Below are 13,565 nucleotides of genomic sequence, written 5' to 3'. Positions count from 1 at the left end.
AGTAAACATTATCACGCTGAGTCGTTGAAGCCTTGAGGATAACAAAGCACAAAGTGTTTCGCTCCTTCGCAAACCCCAGAGCCGTCGATTTAGCTGTGGACGAAAGTAAATTAAATGCCCCGGGTGAGGATCGAACTCACGACCTTAAGATTATGAGACTTACGCGCTGCCTACTGCGCTACCGAGGCAGGTGATCGCCACGCCTTCTGGAATCTCGGTAAGTACCAAATACCAGTGGTAGAGAGTCTGCACTTCCTGGCTCATTTTTTTCTGTTGCTACACGTGCATTCCCGGCGCGACAGGCAACTTGTGATGCTAGGCCGACGCCAGTATGTACAATAGCGCACAACAGTCGAAACGAGCAGTCGTGCGCGCTGCATGTTTGGTTATTCCCACACGGAAATCCCGCGGTTCATTCTCATGGCTCACGCAGTTCGAGTGCGAAAGACACGCAGCACCACTATCGGAGAAAAAACAAAATGATGCATCGGCCGGGAATCGAACCCGGGCCGCCCGCGTGGCAGGCGAGCATTCTACCACTGAACCACCGATGCTCAGCTAGTTCACAGCTTCCTGGTGCTTTCCGCGGCAGACGTCTGAGGGGAAAGTGGGACTGCCGTCCAGCGCCGTCGCATCCTCTCGAGAGAATGCTACACACGCTGAATCCTGAACTGCACTGCACTGCTTAAAAATGACGCCCGAACGCGATCGCCTAAGTACTCTTGCGGCGCACGCACGCGACGACTCTTGCCAAAGGACGCGAAATGTGCGTAGAGACGCTGTCTGGATGCGCTCGCCTACCCCGTAATGCGCCTACAGCTACGACCACCTTGAGCCGCCGCCGACAGGCGGGAAGCAGACACAGCGCGCCGTGCGCGGACGGAAAGCGTGCGGTGGTGGTGTAATGGTCAGCATAGTTGCCTTCCAAGCAGTTGATCCGGGTTCGATTCCCGGCCACCGCAGCCGGCTTTTTACTTTTGCGTATGAGTACTTTTGCCACGCGTCTTTAAATTAATGTTTCTTTCGCCCTCTTACTCGCTGCAGGCCACCCTATAGTGTGTGCGTCGATTCCCCTTGAGTCTCGACTTGTCTCGACTTAGCTCAGCTGACGCGAGAGCTGACGCTCTCCAATCGGCCTATATCAAGAGGACAAGCACGCGAAACGACTGAGAGAGGTATGGCGAGGCGGCCACCACGTTACTTATGCCTCAAGTAAATACCTGCTGCCTGTTATCATGTATTGTCTGATGTTACATGTTCTGTCAGACAAATTCAGTTTTATTACTAGTACATTTCTTTTTTTTTTTTTTTTTTCTTTGTTGAAAATTTTACAACACGCTCCTTCATTTCACTGTGGCCGCACGGCGCGACTTGGCATACCGAGAGGCAAAATGTGGCGCCAGTGCCCTTGACCGAATAGCGCTGCAGCTCCGAAACCGAAGAGGAAAGAGAAATACGAATTGAAACTGTCGGCAGTGCCCTGTGTTCGCAGGCGGTCACCCGCCCAAGCACTGACAACGCCCAGCTTCGCGCAGTAGCGGTGATCGGACGAGGAACTGTGTGTTCACCGTGCTGTGACCAGTGAAGTGTTTTAGCGCGTCCCGACAATTCGCGTTCTGGTCCCCTATCAGCTCGCACACAATGTGACGATTTCTTTGTTACCATACTTCCCCGCCGAAATCGGCGTTGCCTTTTTGGAAGAGTGAAATCGTAGTGGCCCGTGGGGGGATCGAACCCACGACCTTCGCGTTATTAGCACGACGCTCTAACCGACTGAGCTAACGGGCCTCGGTGCAGAGAGTCTTCCATCGCTTCGCGGGAATTGCTCTGCGTATTGCCATGTAACATTTCTATGGTAGCAGTCCAACAGTGGACCAGCGTCTCTTCTCCCTTTATTCCGCTGCTCGTAGTAATTTCATTGCGTGCCCGTTTCTCTCGACTGTTTTCAGCTGACGTTTATGAACCAGTAGGTATAATGCGAGGAGGACGTGAAACAGCCTTTCGCAGGGTCAAAACTTGTCGTGACTTTTTCCGAAAAATTCCGTTCCGGTACCGGGAATCGAACCCGGGCCTCCTGGGTGAAAGCCAGGTATCCTAGCCACTAGACCACACCGGACGCGCGCATTTTCCTCGGCGTTTACACCCGGTCCAGACGCTTTCCGTGTCGCACTTTCCCTGTTTGCGAGCATCTTTCCGCGCGCCCATGGCGAGGCGCGCATGGCAAAAGTCACAATCCATTGCTTTATGCCTCGTTGTTACAGGGGTAGGAGGAAAAGCAAAGCCGTAAGTAGTAATATTTATTTACTTATTTCGCAAGTAAATACCTGCTGCCTGTCATCATACAGCAGGTCATACATTGTGTGACTTTACACGTTATATCGTACGAAATTCAGTTTTATTACTAGTACTTTTTTTCTTGAAAATTTTACATAAGAACTGCAAGTAGTAATAACGGGAAGTAAACATTATCACGCTGAGTCGTTGAAGCCTTGAGGATAACAAAGCACAAAGTGTTTCGCTCCTTCGCAAACCCCAGAGCCGTCGATTTAGCTGTGGACGAAAGTAAATTAAATGCCCCGGGTGAGGATCGAACTCACGACCTTAAGATTATGAGACTTACGCGCTGCCTACTGCGCTACCGAGGCAGGTGATCGCCACGCCTTCTGGAATCTCGGTAAGTACCAAATACCAGTGGTAGAGAGTCTGCACTTCCTGGCTCATTTTTTTCTGTTGCTACACGTGCATTCCCGGCGCGACAGGCAACTTGTGATGCTAGGCCGACGCCAGTATGTACAATAGCGCACAACAGTCGAAACGAGCAGTCGTGCGCGCTGCATGTTTGGTTATTCCCACACGGAAATCCCGCGGTTCATTCTCATGGCTCACGCAGTTCGAGTGCGAAAGACACGCAGCACCACTATCGGAGAAAAAACAAAATGATGCATCGGCCGGGAATCGAACCCGGGCCGCCCGCGTGGCAGGCGAGCATTCTACCACTGAACCACCGATGCTCAGCTAGTTCACAGCTTCCTGGTGCTTTCCGCGGCAGACGTCTGAGGGGAAAGTGGGACTGCCGTCCAGCGCCGTCGCATCCTCTCGAGAGAATGCTACACACGCTGAATCCTGAACTGCACTGCACTGCTTAAAAATGACGCCCGAACGCGATCGCCTAAGTACTCTTGCGGCGCACGCACGCGACGACTCTTGCCAAAGGACGCGAAATGTGCGTAGAGACGCTGTCTGGATGCGCTCGCCTACCCCGTAATGCGCCTACAGCTACGACCACCTTGAGCCGCCGCCGACAGGCGGGAAGCAGACACAGCGCGCCGTGCGCGGACGGAAACCGTGCGGTGGTGGTGTAATGGTCAGCATAGTTGCCTTCCAAGCAGTTGATCCGGGTTCGATTCCCGGCCACCGCAGCCGGCTTTTTACTTTTGCGTATGAGTACTTTTGCCACGCGTCTTTAAATTAATGTTTCTTTCGCCCTCTTACTCGCTGCAGGCCACCCTATAGTGTGTGCGTCGATTCCCCTTGAGTCTCGACTTGTCTCGACTTAGCTCAGCTGACGCGAGAGCTGACGCTCTCCAATCGGCCTATATCAAGAGGACAAGCACGCGAAACGACTGAGAGAGGTATGGCGAGGCGGCCACCACGTTACTTATGCCTCAAGTAAATACCTGCTGCCTGTTATCATGTATTGTCTGATGTTACATGTTCTGTCAGACAAATTCAGTTTTATTACTAGTACATTTCTTTTTTTTTTTTTTTTTTTTCTTTGTTGAAAATTTTACAACACGCTCCTTCATTTCACTGTGGCCGCACGGCGCGACTTGGCATACCGAGAGGCAAAATGTGGCGCCAGTGCCCTTGACCGAATAGCGCTGCAGCTCCGAAACCGAAGAGGAAAGAGAAATACGAATTGAAACTGTCGGCAGTGCCCTGTGTTCGCAGGCGGTCACCCGCCCAAGCACTGACAACGCCCAGCTTCGCGCAGTAGCGGTGATCGGACGAGGAACTGTGTGTTCACCGTGCTGTGACCAGTGAAGTGTTTTAGCGCGTCCCGACAAGTCGCGTTCTGGTCCCCTATCAGCTCGCACACAATGTGACGATTTCTTTGTTACCATACTTCCCCGCCGAAATCGGCGTTGCCTTTTTGGAAGAGTGAAATCGTAGTGGCCCGTGGGGGGATCGAACCCACGACCTTCGCGTTATTAGCACGACGCTCTAACCGACTGAGCTAACGGGCCTCGGTGCAGAGAGTCTTCCATCGCTTCGCGGGAATTGCTCTGCGTATTGCCATGTAACATTTCTATGGTAGCAGTCCAACAGTGGACCAGCGTCTCTTCTCCCTTTATTCCGCTGCTCGTAGTAATTTCATTGCGTGCCCGTTTCTCTCGACTGTTTTCAGCTGACGTTTATGAACCAGTAGGTATAATGCGAGGAGGACGTGAAACAGCCTTTCGCAGGGTCAAAACTTGTCGTGACTTTTTCCGAAAAATTCCGTTCCGGTACCGGGAATCGAACCCGGGCCTCCTGGGTGAAAGCCAGGTATCCTAGCCACTAGACCACACCGGACGCGCGCATTTTCCTCGGCGTTTACACCCGGTCCAGACGCTTTCCGTGTCGCACTTTCCCTGTTTGCGAGCATCTTTCCGCGCGCCCATGGCGAGGCGCGCATGGCAAAAGTCACAATCCATTGCTTTATGCCTCGTTGTTACAGGGGTAGGAGGAAAAGCAAAGCCGTAAGTAGTAATATTTATTTACTTATTTCGCAAGTAAATACCTGCTGCCTGTCATCATACAGCAGGTCATACATTGTGTGACTTTACACGTTATATCGTACGAAATTCAGTTTTATTACTAGTACTTTTTTTCTTGAAAATTTTACATAAGAACTGCAAGTAGTAATAACGGGAAGTAAACATTATCACGCTGAGTCGTTGAAGCCTTGAGGATAACAAAGCACAAAGTGTTTCGCTCCTTCGCAAACCCCAGAGCCGTCGATTTAGCTGTGGACGAAAGTAAATTAAATGCCCCGGGTGAGGATCGAACTCACGACCTTAAGATTATGAGACTTACGCGCTGCCTACTGCGCTACCGAGGCAGGTGATCGCCACGCCTTCTGGAATCTCGGTAAGTACCAAATACCAGTGGTAGAGAGTCTGCACTTCCTGGCTCATTTTTTTCTGTTGCTACACGTGCATTCCCGGCGCGACAGGCAACTTGTGATGCTAGGCCGACGCCAGTATGTACAATAGCGCACAACAGTCGAAACGAGCAGTCGTGCGCGCTGCATGTTTGGTTATTCCCACACGGAAATCCCGCGGTTCATTCTCATGGCTCACGCAGTTCGAGTGCGAAAGACACGCAGCACCACTATCGGAGAAAAAACAAAATGATGCATCGGCCGGGAATCGAACCCGGGCCGCCCGCGTGGCAGGCGAGCATTCTACCACTGAACCACCGATGCTCAGCTAGTTCACAGCTTCCTGGTGCTTTCCGCGGCAGACGTCTGAGGGGAAAGTGGGACTGCCGTCCAGCGCCGTCGCATCCTCTCGAGAGAATGCTACACACGCTGAATCCTGAACTGCACTGCACTGCTTAAAAATGACGCCCGAACGCGATCGCCTAAGTACTCTTGCGGCGCACGCACGCGACGACTCTTGCCAAAGGACGCGAAATGTGCGTAGAGACGCTGTCTGGATGCGCTCGCCTACCCCGTAATGCGCCTACAGCTACGACCACCTTGAGCCGCCGCCGACAGGCGGGAAGCAGACACAGCGCGCCGTGCGCGGACGGAAACCGTGCGGTGGTGGTGTAATGGTCAGCATAGTTGCCTTCCAAGCAGTTGATCCGGGTTCGATTCCCGGCCACCGCAGCCGGCTTTTTACTTTTGCGTATGAGTACTTTTGCCACGCGTCTTTAAATTAATGTTTCTTTCGCCCTCTTACTCGCTGCAGGCCACCCTATAGTGTGTGCGTCGATTCCCCTTGAGTCTCGACTTGTCTCGACTTAGCTCAGCTGACGCGAGAGCTGACGCTCTCCAATCGGCCTATATCAAGAGGACAAGCACGCGAAACGACTGAGAGAGGTATGGCGAGGCGGCCACCACGTTACTTATGCCTCAAGTAAATACCTGCTGCCTGTTATCATGTATTGTCTGATGTTACATGTTCTGTCAGACAAATTCAGTTTTATTACTAGTACATTTCTTTTTTTTTTTTTTTTTTTTCTTTGTTGAAAATTTTACAACACGCTCCTTCATTTCACTGTGGCCGCACGGCGCGACTTGGCATACCGAGAGGCAAAATGTGGCGCCAGTGCCCTTGACCGAATAGCGCTGCAGCTCCGAAACCGAAGAGGAAAGAGAAATACGAATTGAAACTGTCGGCAGTGCCCTGTGTTCGCAGGCGGTCACCCGCCCAAGCACTGACAACGCCCAGCTTCGCGCAGTAGCGGTGATCGGACGAGGAACTGTGTGTTCACCGTGCTGTGACCAGTGAAGTGTTTTAGCGCGTCCCGACAAGTCGCGTTCTGGTCCCCTATCAGCTCGCACACAATGTGACGATTTCTTTGTTACCATACTTCCCCGCCGAAATCGGCGTTGCCTTTTTGGAAGAGTGAAATCGTAGTGGCCCGTGGGGGGATCGAACCCACGACCTTCGCGTTATTAGCACGACGCTCTAACCGACTGAGCTAACGGGCCTCGGTGCAGAGAGTCTTCCATCGCTTCGCGGGAATTGCTCTGCGTATTGCCATGTAACATTTCTATGGTAGCAGTCCAACAGTGGACCAGCGTCTCTTCTCCCTTTATTCCGCTGCTCGTAGTAATTTCATTGCGTGCCCGTTTCTCTCGACTGTTTTCAGCTGACGTTTATGAACCAGTAGGTATAATGCGAGGAGGACGTGAAACAGCCTTTCGCAGGGTCAAAACTTGTCGTGACTTTTTCCGAAAAATTCCGTTCCGGTACCGGGAATCGAACCCGGGCCTCCTGGGTGAAAGCCAGGTATCCTAGCCACTAGACCACACCGGACGCGCGCATTTTCCTCGGCGTTTACACCCGGTCCAGACGCTTTCCGTGTCGCACTTTCCCTGTTTGCGAGCATCTTTCCGCGCGCCCATGGCGAGGCGCGCATGGCAAAAGTCACAATCCATTGCTTTATGCCTCGTTGTTACAGGGGTAGGAGGAAAAGCAAAGCCGTAAGTAGTAATATTTATTTACTTATTTCGCAAGTAAATACCTGCTGCCTGTCATCATACAGCAGGTCATACATTGTGTGACTTTACACGTTATATCGTACGAAATTCAGTTTTATTACTAGTACTTTTTTTCTTGAAAATTTTACATAAGAACTGCAAGTAGTAATAACGGGAAGTAAACATTATCACGCTGAGTCGTTGAAGCCTTGAGGATAACAAAGCACAAAGTGTTTCGCTCCTTCGCAAACCCCAGAGCCGTCGATTTAGCTGTGGACGAAAGTAAATTAAATGCCCCGGGTGAGGATCGAACTCACGACCTTAAGATTATGAGACTTACGCGCTGCCTACTGCGCTACCGAGGCAGGTGATCGCCACGCCTTCTGGAATCTCGGTAAGTACCAAATACCAGTGGTAGAGAGTCTGCACTTCCTGGCTCATTTTTTTCTGTTGCTACACGTGCATTCCCGGCGCGACAGGCAACTTGTGATGCTAGGCCGACGCCAGTATGTACAATAGCGCACAACAGTCGAAACGAGCAGTCGTGCGCGCTGCATGTTTGGTTATTCCCACACGGAAATCCCGCGGTTCATTCTCATGGCTCACGCAGTTCGAGTGCGAAAGACACGCAGCACCACTATCGGAGAAAAAACAAAATGATGCATCGGCCGGGAATCGAACCCGGGCCGCCCGCGTGGCAGGCGAGCATTCTACCACTGAACCACCGATGCTCAGCTAGTTCACAGCTTCCTGGTGCTTTCCGCGGCAGACGTCTGAGGGGAAAGTGGGACTGCCGTCCAGCGCCGTCGCATCCTCTCGAGAGAATGCTACACACGCTGAATCCTGAACTGCACTGCACTGCTTAAAAATGACGCCCGAACGCGATCGCCTAAGTACTCTTGCGGCGCACGCACGCGACGACTCTTGCCAAAGGACGCGAAATGTGCGTAGAGACGCTGTCTGGATGCGCTCGCCTACCCCGTAATGCGCCTACAGCTACGACCACCTTGAGCCGCCGCCGACAGGCGGGAAGCAGACACAGCGCGCCGTGCGCGGACGGAAACCGTGCGGTGGTGGTGTAATGGTCAGCATAGTTGCCTTCCAAGCAGTTGATCCGGGTTCGATTCCCGGCCACCGCAGCCGGCTTTTTACTTTTGCGTATGAGTACTTTTGCCACGCGTCTTTAAATTAATGTTTCTTTCGCCCTCTTACTCGCTGCAGGCCACCCTATAGTGTGTGCGTCGATTCCCCTTGAGTCTCGACTTGTCTCGACTTAGCTCAGCTGACGCGAGAGCTGACGCTCTCCAATCGGCCTATATCAAGAGGACAAGCACGCGAAACGACTGAGAGAGGTATGGCGAGGCGGCCACCACGTTACTTATGCCTCAAGTAAATACCTGCTGCCTGTTATCATGTATTGTCTGATGTTACATGTTCTGTCAGACAAATTCAGTTTTATTACTAGTACATTTCTTTTTTTTTTTTTTTTTTTTCTTTGTTGAAAATTTTACAACACGCTCCTTCATTTCACTGTGGCCGCACGGCGCGACTTGGCATACCGAGAGGCAAAATGTGGCGCCAGTGCCCTTGACCGAATAGCGCTGCAGCTCCGAAACCGAAGAGGAAAGAGAAATACGAATTGAAACTGTCGGCAGTGCCCTGTGTTCGCAGGCGGTCACCCGCCCAAGCACTGACAACGCCCAGCTTCGCGCAGTAGCGGTGATCGGACGAGGAACTGTGTGTTCACCGTGCTGTGACCAGTGAAGTGTTTTAGCGCGTCCCGACAAGTCGCGTTCTGGTCCCCTATCAGCTCGCACACAATGTGACGATTTCTTTGTTACCATACTTCCCCGCCGAAATCGGCGTTGCCTTTTTGGAAGAGTGAAATCGTAGTGGCCCGTGGGGGGATCGAACCCACGACCTTCGCGTTATTAGCACGACGCTCTAACCGACTGAGCTAACGGGCCTCGGTGCAGAGAGTCTTCCATCGCTTCGCGGGAATTGCTCTGCGTATTGCCATGTAACATTTCTATGGTAGCAGTCCAACAGTGGACCAGCGTCTCTTCTCCCTTTATTCCGCTGCTCGTAGTAATTTCATTGCGTGCCCGTTTCTCTCGACTGTTTTCAGCTGACGTTTATGAACCAGTAGGTATAATGCGAGGAGGACGTGAAACAGCCTTTCGCAGGGTCAAAACTTGTCGTGACTTTTTCCGAAAAATTCCGTTCCGGTACCGGGAATCGAACCCGGGCCTCCTGGGTGAAAGCCAGGTATCCTAGCCACTAGACCACACCGGACGCGCGCATTTTCCTCGGCGTTTACACCCGGTCCAGACGCTTTCCGTGTCGCACTTTCCCTGTTTGCGAGCATCTTTCCGCGCGCCCATGGCGAGGCGCGCATGGCAAAAGTCACAATCCATTGCTTTATGCCTCGTTGTTACAGGGGTAGGAGGAAAAGCAAAGCCGTAAGTAGTAATATTTATTTACTTATTTCGCAAGTAAATACCTGCTGCCTGTCATCATACAGCAGGTCATACATTGTGTGACTTTACACGTTATATCGTACGAAATTCAGTTTTATTACTAGTACTTTTTTTCTTGAAAATTTTACATAAGAACTGCAAGTAGTAATAACGGGAAGTAAACATTATCACGCTGAGTCGTTGAAGCCTTGAGGATAACAAAGCACAAAGTGTTTCGCTCCTTCGCAAACCCCAGAGCCGTCGATTTAGCTGTGGACGAAAGTAAATTAAATGCCCCGGGTGAGGATCGAACTCACGACCTTAAGATTATGAGACTTACGCGCTGCCTACTGCGCTACCGAGGCAGGTGATCGCCACGCCTTCTGGAATCTCGGTAAGTACCAAATACCAGTGGTAGAGAGTCTGCACTTCCTGGCTCATTTTTTTCTGTTGCTACACGTGCATTCCCGGCGCGACAGGCAACTTGTGATGCTAGGCCGACGCCAGTATGTACAATAGCGCACAACAGTCGAAACGAGCAGTCGTGCGCGCTGCATGTTTGGTTATTCCCACACGGAAATCCCGCGGTTCATTCTCATGGCTCACGCAGTTCGAGTGCGAAAGACACGCAGCACCACTATCGGAGAAAAAACAAAATGATGCATCGGCCGGGAATCGAACCCGGGCCGCCCGCGTGGCAGGCGAGCATTCTACCACTGAACCACCGATGCTCAGCTAGTTCACAGCTTCCTGGTGCTTTCCGCGGCAGACGTCTGAGGGGAAAGTGGGACTGCCGTCCAGCGCCGTCGCATCCTCTCGAGAGAATGCTACACACGCTGAATCCTGAACTGCACTGCACTGCTTAAAAATGACGCCCGAACGCGATCGCCTAAGTACTCTTGCGGCGCACGCACGCGACGACTCTTGCCAAAGGACGCGAAATGTGCGTAGAGACGCTGTCTGGATGCGCTCGCCTACCCCGTAATGCGCCTACAGCTACGACCACCTTGAGCCGCCGCCGACAGGCGGGAAGCAGACACAGCGCGCCGTGCGCGGACGGAAACCGTGCGGTGGTGGTGTAATGGTCAGCATAGTTGCCTTCCAAGCAGTTGATCCGGGTTCGATTCCCGGCCACCGCAGCCGGCTTTTTACTTTTGCGTATGAGTACTTTTGCCACGCGTCTTTAAATTAATGTTTCTTTCGCCCTCTTACTCGCTGCAGGCCACCCTATAGTGTGTGCGTCGATTCCCCTTGAGTCTCGACTTGTCTCGACTTAGCTCAGCTGACGCGAGAGCTGACGCTCTCCAATCGGCCTATATCAAGAGGACAAGCACGCGAAACGACTGAGAGAGGTATGGCGAGGCGGCCACCACGTTACTTATGCCTCAAGTAAATACCTGCTGCCTGTTATCATGTATTGTCTGATGTTACATGTTCTGTCAGACAAATTCAGTTTTATTACTAGTACATTTCTTTTTTTTTTTTTTTTTTTTCTTTGTTGAAAATTTTACAACACGCTCCTTCATTTCACTGTGGCCGCACGGCGCGACTTGGCATACCGAGAGGCAAAATGTGGCGCCAGTGCCCTTGACCGAATAGCGCTGCAGCTCCGAAACCGAAGAGGAAAGAGAAATACGAATTGAAACTGTCGGCAGTGCCCTGTGTTCGCAGGCGGTCACCCGCCCAAGCACTGACAACGCCCAGCTTCGCGCAGTAGCGGTGATCGGACGAGGAACTGTGTGTTCACCGTGCTGTGACCAGTGAAGTGTTTTAGCGCGTCCCGACAAGTCGCGTTCTGGTCCCCTATCAGCTCGCACACAATGTGACGATTTCTTTGTTACCATACTTCCCCGCCGAAATCGGCGTTGCCTTTTTGGAAGAGTGAAATCGTAGTGGCCCGTGGGGGGATCGAACCCACGACCTTCGCGTTATTAGCACGACGCTCTAACCGACTGAGCTAACGGGCCTCGGTGCAGAGAGTCTTCCATCGCTTCGCGGGAATTGCTCTGCGTATTGCCATGTAACATTTCTATGGTAGCAGTCCAACAGTGGACCAGCGTCTCTTCTCCCTTTATTCCGCTGCTCGTAGTAATTTCATTGCGTGCCCGTTTCTCTCGACTGTTTTCAGCTGACGTTTATGAACCAGTAGGTATAATGCGAGGAGGACGTGAAACAGCCTTTCGCAGGGTCAAAACTTGTCGTGACTTTTTCCGAAAAATTCCGTTCCGGTACCGGGAATCGAACCCGGACCTCCTGGGTGAAAGCCAGGTATCCTAGCCACTAGACCACACCGGACGCGCGCATTTTCCTCGGCGTTTACACCCGGTCCAGACGCTTTCCGTGTCGCACTTTCCCTGTTTGCGAGCATCTTTCCGCGCGCCCATGGCGAGGCGCGCATGGCAAAAGTCACAATCCATTGCTTTATGCCTCGTTGTTACAGGGGTAGGAGGAAAAGCAAAGCCGTAAGTAGTAATATTTATTTACTTATTTCGCAAGTAAATACCTGCTGCCTGTCATCATACAGCAGGTCATACATTGTGTGACTTTACACGTTATATCGTACGAAATTCAGTTTTATTACTAGTACTTTTTTTCTTGAAAATTTTACATAAGAACTGCAAGTAGTAATAACGGGAAGTAAACATTATCACGCTGAGTCGTTGAAGCCTTGAGGATAACAAAGCACAAAGTGTTTCGCTCCTTCGCAAACCCCAGAGCCGTCGATTTAGCTGTGGACGAAAGTAAATTAAATGCCCCGGGTGAGGATCGAACTCACGACCTTAAGATTATGAGACTTACGCGCTGCCTACTGCGCTACCGAGGCAGGTGATCGCCACGCCTTCTGGAATCTCGGTAAGTACCAAATACCAGTGGTAGAGAGTCTGCACTTCCTGGCTCATTTTTTTCTGTTGCTACACGTGCATTCCCGGCGCGACAGGCAACTTGTGATGCTAGGCCGACGCCAGTATGTACAATAGCGCACAACAGTCGAAACGAGCAGTCGTGCGCGCTGCATGTTTGGTTATTCCCACACGGAAATCCCGCGGTTCATTCTCATGGCTCACGCAGTTCGAGTGCGAAAGACACGCAGCACCACTATCGGAGAAAAAACAAAATGATGCATCGGCCGGGAATCGAACCCGGGCCGCCCGCGTGGCAGGCGAGCATTCTACCACTGAACCACCGATGCTCAGCTAGTTCACAGCTTCCTGGTGCTTTCCGCGGCAGACGTCTGAGGGGAAAGTGGGACTGCCGTCCAGCGCCGTCGCATCCTCTCGAGAGAATGCTACACACGCTGAATCCTGAACTGCACTGCACTGCTTAAAAATGACGCCCGAACGCGATCGCCTAAGTACTCTTGCGGCGCACGCACGCGACGACTCTTGCCAAAGGACGCGAAATGTGCGTAGAGACGCTGTCTGGATGCGCTCGCCTACCCCGTAATGCGCCTACAGCTACGACCACCTTGAGCCGCCGCCGACAGGCGGGAAGCAGACACAGCGCGCCGTGCGCGGACGGAAAGCGTGCGGTGGTGGTGTAATGGTCAGCATAGTTGCCTTCCAAGCAGTTGATCCGGGTTCGATTCCCGGCCACCGCAGCCGGCTTTTTACTTTTGCGTATGAGTACTTTTGCCACGCGTCTTTAAATTAATGTTTCTTTCGCCCTCTTACTCGCTGCAGGCCACCCTATAGTGTGTGCGTCGATTCCCCTTGAGTCTCGACTTGTCTCGACTTAGCTCAGCTGACGCGAGAGCTGACGCTCTCCAATCGGCCTATATCAAGAGGACAAGCACGCGAAACGACTGAGAGAGGTATGGCGAGGCGGCCACCACGTTACTTATGCCTCAAGTAAATACCTGCTGCCTGTTATCATGTATTGTCTGATGTTACATGTTCTGTCAGACAAAT

The 13,565-nt window shown here is 52.0% G+C and overlaps 28 non-coding genes across 28 annotated transcripts; 6 read left to right on the top strand and 22 right to left on the bottom strand.

Annotated features, from left to right (window-relative positions):
* Positions 1–115: 115 nt before the first annotated feature.
* On the bottom strand, positions 116–188 carry Trnam-cau (transfer RNA methionine (anticodon CAU)). The gene has a single exon. It is a non-coding gene; the product is annotated as a tRNA-Met (tRNA).
* A 295-nt stretch (positions 189–483) lies between these two features.
* Positions 484–554, bottom strand: Trnag-gcc (transfer RNA glycine (anticodon GCC)). Its single transcript has one exon. It is a non-coding gene; the product is annotated as a tRNA-Gly (tRNA).
* Positions 555–890: 336 nt separating this feature from the next.
* Positions 891–962, top strand: Trnag-ucc (transfer RNA glycine (anticodon UCC)). The gene has a single exon. It is a non-coding gene; the product is annotated as a tRNA-Gly (tRNA).
* A 752-nt stretch (positions 963–1,714) lies between these two features.
* On the bottom strand, positions 1,715–1,788 carry Trnai-aau (transfer RNA isoleucine (anticodon AAU)). The gene has a single exon. It is a non-coding gene; the product is annotated as a tRNA-Ile (tRNA).
* Positions 1,789–2,044: 256 nt separating this feature from the next.
* On the bottom strand, positions 2,045–2,116 carry Trnae-uuc (transfer RNA glutamic acid (anticodon UUC)). Its single transcript has one exon. It is a non-coding gene; the product is annotated as a tRNA-Glu (tRNA).
* A 456-nt stretch (positions 2,117–2,572) lies between these two features.
* On the bottom strand, positions 2,573–2,645 carry Trnam-cau (transfer RNA methionine (anticodon CAU)). Its single transcript has one exon. It is a non-coding gene; the product is annotated as a tRNA-Met (tRNA).
* Positions 2,646–2,940: 295 nt separating this feature from the next.
* On the bottom strand, positions 2,941–3,011 carry Trnag-gcc (transfer RNA glycine (anticodon GCC)). The gene has a single exon. It is a non-coding gene; the product is annotated as a tRNA-Gly (tRNA).
* Positions 3,012–3,347: 336 nt separating this feature from the next.
* On the top strand, positions 3,348–3,419 carry Trnag-ucc (transfer RNA glycine (anticodon UCC)). Its single transcript has one exon. It is a non-coding gene; the product is annotated as a tRNA-Gly (tRNA).
* A 754-nt stretch (positions 3,420–4,173) lies between these two features.
* Trnai-aau (transfer RNA isoleucine (anticodon AAU)) lies at positions 4,174–4,247 on the bottom strand. The gene has a single exon. It is a non-coding gene; the product is annotated as a tRNA-Ile (tRNA).
* Positions 4,248–4,503: 256 nt separating this feature from the next.
* On the bottom strand, positions 4,504–4,575 carry Trnae-uuc (transfer RNA glutamic acid (anticodon UUC)). The gene has a single exon. It is a non-coding gene; the product is annotated as a tRNA-Glu (tRNA).
* Positions 4,576–5,031: 456 nt separating this feature from the next.
* Trnam-cau (transfer RNA methionine (anticodon CAU)) lies at positions 5,032–5,104 on the bottom strand. Its single transcript has one exon. It is a non-coding gene; the product is annotated as a tRNA-Met (tRNA).
* A 295-nt stretch (positions 5,105–5,399) lies between these two features.
* Positions 5,400–5,470, bottom strand: Trnag-gcc (transfer RNA glycine (anticodon GCC)). Its single transcript has one exon. It is a non-coding gene; the product is annotated as a tRNA-Gly (tRNA).
* Positions 5,471–5,806: 336 nt separating this feature from the next.
* Positions 5,807–5,878, top strand: Trnag-ucc (transfer RNA glycine (anticodon UCC)). Its single transcript has one exon. It is a non-coding gene; the product is annotated as a tRNA-Gly (tRNA).
* A 754-nt stretch (positions 5,879–6,632) lies between these two features.
* On the bottom strand, positions 6,633–6,706 carry Trnai-aau (transfer RNA isoleucine (anticodon AAU)). Its single transcript has one exon. It is a non-coding gene; the product is annotated as a tRNA-Ile (tRNA).
* Positions 6,707–6,962: 256 nt separating this feature from the next.
* Positions 6,963–7,034, bottom strand: Trnae-uuc (transfer RNA glutamic acid (anticodon UUC)). Its single transcript has one exon. It is a non-coding gene; the product is annotated as a tRNA-Glu (tRNA).
* Positions 7,035–7,490: 456 nt separating this feature from the next.
* On the bottom strand, positions 7,491–7,563 carry Trnam-cau (transfer RNA methionine (anticodon CAU)). Its single transcript has one exon. It is a non-coding gene; the product is annotated as a tRNA-Met (tRNA).
* Positions 7,564–7,858: 295 nt separating this feature from the next.
* On the bottom strand, positions 7,859–7,929 carry Trnag-gcc (transfer RNA glycine (anticodon GCC)). Its single transcript has one exon. It is a non-coding gene; the product is annotated as a tRNA-Gly (tRNA).
* Positions 7,930–8,265: 336 nt separating this feature from the next.
* On the top strand, positions 8,266–8,337 carry Trnag-ucc (transfer RNA glycine (anticodon UCC)). Its single transcript has one exon. It is a non-coding gene; the product is annotated as a tRNA-Gly (tRNA).
* Positions 8,338–9,091: 754 nt separating this feature from the next.
* Trnai-aau (transfer RNA isoleucine (anticodon AAU)) lies at positions 9,092–9,165 on the bottom strand. Its single transcript has one exon. It is a non-coding gene; the product is annotated as a tRNA-Ile (tRNA).
* Positions 9,166–9,421: 256 nt separating this feature from the next.
* Trnae-uuc (transfer RNA glutamic acid (anticodon UUC)) lies at positions 9,422–9,493 on the bottom strand. The gene has a single exon. It is a non-coding gene; the product is annotated as a tRNA-Glu (tRNA).
* A 456-nt stretch (positions 9,494–9,949) lies between these two features.
* Positions 9,950–10,022, bottom strand: Trnam-cau (transfer RNA methionine (anticodon CAU)). The gene has a single exon. It is a non-coding gene; the product is annotated as a tRNA-Met (tRNA).
* A 295-nt stretch (positions 10,023–10,317) lies between these two features.
* Positions 10,318–10,388, bottom strand: Trnag-gcc (transfer RNA glycine (anticodon GCC)). Its single transcript has one exon. It is a non-coding gene; the product is annotated as a tRNA-Gly (tRNA).
* Positions 10,389–10,724: 336 nt separating this feature from the next.
* Trnag-ucc (transfer RNA glycine (anticodon UCC)) lies at positions 10,725–10,796 on the top strand. The gene has a single exon. It is a non-coding gene; the product is annotated as a tRNA-Gly (tRNA).
* Positions 10,797–11,550: 754 nt separating this feature from the next.
* Trnai-aau (transfer RNA isoleucine (anticodon AAU)) lies at positions 11,551–11,624 on the bottom strand. Its single transcript has one exon. It is a non-coding gene; the product is annotated as a tRNA-Ile (tRNA).
* Positions 11,625–11,880: 256 nt separating this feature from the next.
* On the bottom strand, positions 11,881–11,952 carry Trnae-uuc (transfer RNA glutamic acid (anticodon UUC)). Its single transcript has one exon. It is a non-coding gene; the product is annotated as a tRNA-Glu (tRNA).
* Positions 11,953–12,408: 456 nt separating this feature from the next.
* On the bottom strand, positions 12,409–12,481 carry Trnam-cau (transfer RNA methionine (anticodon CAU)). Its single transcript has one exon. It is a non-coding gene; the product is annotated as a tRNA-Met (tRNA).
* A 295-nt stretch (positions 12,482–12,776) lies between these two features.
* Trnag-gcc (transfer RNA glycine (anticodon GCC)) lies at positions 12,777–12,847 on the bottom strand. The gene has a single exon. It is a non-coding gene; the product is annotated as a tRNA-Gly (tRNA).
* A 336-nt stretch (positions 12,848–13,183) lies between these two features.
* On the top strand, positions 13,184–13,255 carry Trnag-ucc (transfer RNA glycine (anticodon UCC)). Its single transcript has one exon. It is a non-coding gene; the product is annotated as a tRNA-Gly (tRNA).
* Positions 13,256–13,565: the final 310 nt, after the last annotated feature.

The sequence above is a fragment of the Schistocerca serialis genome, chromosome 2, assembly GCF_023864345.2.
Source record: "Schistocerca serialis cubense isolate TAMUIC-IGC-003099 chromosome 2, iqSchSeri2.2, whole genome shotgun sequence".
In the NCBI taxonomy this organism is placed as follows: domain Eukaryota; kingdom Metazoa; phylum Arthropoda; class Insecta; order Orthoptera; family Acrididae; genus Schistocerca; species Schistocerca serialis.
This window is presented reverse-complemented; position numbering and strand designations above follow the sequence as displayed.